At 38.2% G+C, this 4,858-nt stretch overlaps 1 long non-coding RNA gene across 1 annotated transcript; it reads right to left on the bottom strand.

Moving 5' to 3' along the window:
- Window positions 1–1,654: 1,654 nt before the first annotated feature.
- Window positions 1,655–2,990, bottom strand: LOC127736833 (uncharacterized). Its single transcript, XR_007999206.1, has 3 exons — window positions 2,662–2,990; window positions 2,330–2,495; window positions 1,655–2,163 (listed from the first exon to the last, which is right to left on the bottom strand). It is a non-coding gene; the product is annotated as an uncharacterized LOC127736833 (long non-coding RNA).
- Between the last annotated feature and the right edge of the window lie 1,868 nt (window positions 2,991–4,858).

The following is a 4,858-nucleotide window of genomic DNA, read 5'->3' as shown; positions in this document are numbered from 1 at the left end:
ATAGCAAATGTGGTCCTTAATACACAGGAGGCAGGTAATGAAAAAGAAAATATCACTGTTGCTTACATTCTGTGCAACATTTGTAGACCACATGGATTAAAAGGGATAACAAAATTAAATGGTTACAAATAGTTAAGGGACACTCATTTCTCCAACAGATATATATACATATTGAATTCCCAGGTGTGATCTACAAAAATCAGGTCAGTTGACAGTAATGATTGGGACATGAGATGTCAAGCTATTTCAGATTAGAGACAAAGTAACAAAAGATTTTAAATTTAACATCTATGTGGAATGGCAGCTTATGCCAGTGCAATCCAAGCCCACATTTCATTGCTTTATTTAAAGTTCAAATACTGTGATATCATGCTGCTTAAGATATGCCTAGTGCCTTAATTTCAGTGCTTTTGTATTAAACACTGGATGTATGTATGTGTGTATCTATCTTGTTTTAAAATGTATTGTATTGTTTCATGTAGCCAATTCAAAAGCTCTTTTCAAAAATCTACTTGTGAATTTGTATATTGACGTATTTTGATTTTTATTGATTTCAGGTTAAACTATCAAATCAAATACAATGAACATATATAACTGGATACAGAACCTCTGCTTACACAAATTTCATTTTTTTCTAGCGGTTCAATGTTAACAAATTTCAGTGTTATAATTGATCTAATTACTTTAAATTCAGCAAATAATTGAAATTATTGAAAAAAATCATTGTCTTACATCATGCGTCTTCATTTCTACTGTCTTTGTTTTAGCAACATCTTCTTTATCACCTAGAGATATAATAAGCACAAGTGAAAAAGTGGAATACTTTCCTGTTGTATCTTGGAACCAACATAATTTCTAAGAACTGTTTTTTGCACACTTCACTGGTTTCCTGTTTAACTTATTGTGATCAGAAATCATAACTTTAAATTATTTAGCCAGAAAGATAAAACAAGTGAAACAACTGCTCATTGATGATACACCCGCCCAAATATTTCAGTAAACAGGAAGGTGTTGTGTGATGAATCTGAAAACGCATCACACGGTATAGCTGACTTATATAAACCCTGAAACCACATTTCTGAAATCCTTGTATTATTGTTCCTGAGAAAAATGTGAAGAAAATTTTCAACTTGGCTACTCATGTGTAAAATAATGTAAGTGTTCGATAAACAGGAAGTTGTTGAGTGATGAATCTGAATACGCATCACAGGGTATAGCTGACTTATATAAACGCTGAAACCAAATTTCAGAAATCCTTGTATTGTAGTTCCTGAGAAAAGGTAAACAGAAAGTTGTTGAGTGATGAATCTGAAAATGCATCACATAGTATATATAGCTGACTCATATAAACCCTGAAACCAAATTTTAGAAATCCTTATGATGTAGTTCCTGAGAAAGATGCGACGAAAAAATATTCATTGGACGGATGGACGGACTGATGGATGGACTGATGGATAGACGGATGAACGGACATACAGAGGTAAAACAGTATACCCCACTTTTTTAAAGCGGGGGTATGAAAATTAAAATTTCACGAACTCTATTATAAGAATCTATATTTCAATAATGTTCTGAAAACAACAAAACTTGTCAGCTTAAATGATTTAACTTTAAAAAACTAGAGGCTCTCAAGAGCCTGAGTCGCTCACTTGATTCTACTTTGGTTTTGGAAATCATGTAAAAATAGATTAAAATCATAACAGATACCCTAATAATGAGTGAGTCCAAATTTGGTTTAATATTGGTCCTGTTATTTAATAAAAAAAAACCTGGTGGCCATCTTGAACAGTAAATGGGCAACAAAGTAGCAACACTTAATCAGCACCTCATAAGAAACATTTATGCCATGTTTTGGTTTCATTCCATTCAGTGCACCTCTAGAAGAAGCATTTGTATGTATTTCCCGTAGGGTCTTATGTTAAAGGAAGTCCCCCCCATTGGCGGCCATCATGGATGAAGGATCAGCTTCAAAGTCAAAAAACTTAGTCAGCACCTCATAAAGAACATTCATGCCATGTTTGGTTTCAATCCATTAAGTATGTGGTTCTCTAAAAGAAGACATTTGTATGTATTGTCCATAGGGTCCTTTGTTAAACATTGTCCCCATCTGGCAGCCATCATGGATGAAGGATCAGCTTCAAAGTAACAACACTTGGTCAGCACCTCAAAAGGAACATGCATGCCATGTTTGGTTTCATTCCATTCAATGGTTCTCTAAAAGAAAACATTTGTACGTATTTCTCATAGGGTCCCATGTTAATCTAAGTCCTCCGCTGGCGGCCATCTTAGATGATGGATCAGCTTCATAGTAACAACACATGGTCAGCACCTCATAAGGAACATTCATGCCATGTTTGGTTTCATTCCATTCAGTGGTTCTCTTAAAGAAGACATTTGTATGTATTTCCCATAGGCTCCTATGTTAAACTAAGTCCCCCGCTGGCGGCCATCTTGGATGATGGATCAACTTCAAAGTAACAACACTTGGTCAGCACCTCATAAGGAACATTCTTGCCATGTTTGGTTTCATTCCATTCAGTGGTTCTCTAAAAGAAGACATTTGAATGTATTTCCCATAGGGTCCCATGTTCAACTAAGTCCCCCACTGGCGGCCATCTTGGATTATAGATCGGCTTCACAGTAACAACACTCGGTCAGCACCTCATAAGGAACATTCATGCCATGTTTGGTTTCATTCCATTCAGTGGTTCTCTAAAAGAAGACGTTTGTATGTATTTCCCATAGGGTCCCATGTTAAACTAAGTCCCCTGCTGGCGGCCATCTTGGATTATTGATCGGCTTCAAAGTAACAACACTCGGTCAGCACCTCATAAGGAACATTCATGCCATGTTTGGTTTCATTCCATTCAGTGGTTCTCTAAAAGAAGACATTTGTATATATTTCTCATAGGGTCCCATGTTAAACTAAGTCCCCTGCTGGCGGCCATCTTGGATTATGGATCGGCTTCAAAGTAACAACACTCAGTCAGCATCTCATAAGAAACATTCATGCCATTTTTCTTTCAATCCATTCACTGGTTCTCTAAAAGAAGACATTTGTATGTATTTCCCATAGGGTCCAATGTTAAACTAAGTCCCCTGCTGGCGGCCATCTTGGATGATGAATCAACTTCAAAGTAACAACAATTGGTCAGCACCTCATAAGGAACATTCATGCCATGTTTGGTTTCATTCCATTCAGTGGTTCTCTAAAGAAGACATTTGTATGTATTTCCCATAGGGTCCCATGTTAAACTAAGTCCCCCGCTGGCGGCCATCTTGGATGATGGATCAGCTTCAAAGTAACAACACTCGGTCAGCACCTCATAAGGAACATTCATACCATGTTTGGTTTCATTCCATTCAGTGGTTCTCTAAAAGAAGACATTTGAATGTATTTCCCATAGGGTCCTATGTTAAACTAATTCCCCCGCTGGCGGCCATCTTGGATTATGGATCGTCTTCAAAGTAACAACACTAGGTCAGCACCTCATAAGAAACATTCATGCCATGTTTCGTTTCATTCCATTCACTGGTTCTCTAAAAGAAGACATTTGTATGTATTTCCCATAGGGTCATATGTTAAACTAATTCCCCCGCTGGCGGCCATCTTGGATTATGGATCGGCTTCAAAGTAACAACACTCGGTCAGCACCTCATAAGGAACATTCATGCCATGTTTGGTTTCATTCCATTCAGTGGTTCTCTAAAAGAAGACATTTGTATGTATTTCTCATAGGGTCCCATGTTAAACTAAGTCCCCTGCTGGCGGCCATCTTGGATTATGGATCGGCTTCAAAGTAACAACACTCAGTCAGCATCTCATAAGAAACATTCATGCCATGTTTCTTTCAATCCATTCACTGGTTTTCTAAAAGAAGACATTTGTATGTATTTCTCATAGGGTCCCATGTTAAACTAAGTCCCCTGCTGGCGGCCATCTTGGATTATGGATCGGCTTCAAAGTAACAACACTCAGTCAGCATCTCATAAGAAACATTCATGCCATGTTTCTTTCAATCCATTCACTGGTTCTCTAAAAGAAGACATTTGTATGTATTTCCCATAGGGTCCAATGTTAAACTAAGTCCCCTGCTGGCGGCCATCTTGGATGATGGATCAACTTCAAAGTAACAACAATTGGTCAGCACCTCATAAGGAACATTCATGCCATGTTTGGTTTCATTCCATTCAGTGGTTCTCTAAAGAAGACATTTGTATGTATTTCCCATAGGGTCCCATGTTAAACTAAGTCCCCCGCTGGTGGCCATCTTGGATGATGGATCAGCTTCAAAGTAACAACACTCGGTCAGCACCTCATAAGGAACATTCATACCATGTTTGGTTTCATTCCATTCAGTGGTTCTCTAAAAGAAGACATTTGAATGTATTTCCCATAGGGTCCTATGTTAAACTAATTCCCCCGCTGGCGGCCATCTTGGATTATGGATCGTCTTCAAAGTAACAACACTCGGTCAGCACCTCATAAGAAACATTCATGCCATGTTTCGTTTCATTCCATTCACTGGTTCTCTAAAAGAAGACATTTGTATGTATTTCCCATAGGGTCATATGTTAAACTAATTCCCCCGCTGGCGGCCATCTTGGATTATGGATCGGCTTCAAAGTAACAACACTCGGTCAGCACCTCATAAGAAACATTCATGCCATGTTTCGTTTCATTCCATTCACTGGTTCTCTAAAAGAAGACATTTGTATGTATTTCCCATAGGGTCCTATGTTAAACTAAGTCCCCCCCTGGCGGCCATCTTGGATGATGGATCCGCTACAAAGTAACAACACTTGGTCAGCACCTCATAAGGAACATTCATGCCATGTTTGGTTTCATTCCATTCAG

This window comes from Mytilus californianus, unplaced genomic scaffold, assembly GCF_021869535.1.
Source record: "Mytilus californianus isolate M0D057914Y unplaced genomic scaffold, xbMytCali1.0.p SCAF_38, whole genome shotgun sequence".
Classification (NCBI taxonomy): domain Eukaryota; kingdom Metazoa; phylum Mollusca; class Bivalvia; order Mytilida; family Mytilidae; genus Mytilus; species Mytilus californianus.
The sequence above is the reverse complement of the archived record's forward strand: the minus strand, read 5'-3'. Positions and strand labels throughout refer to the sequence as shown.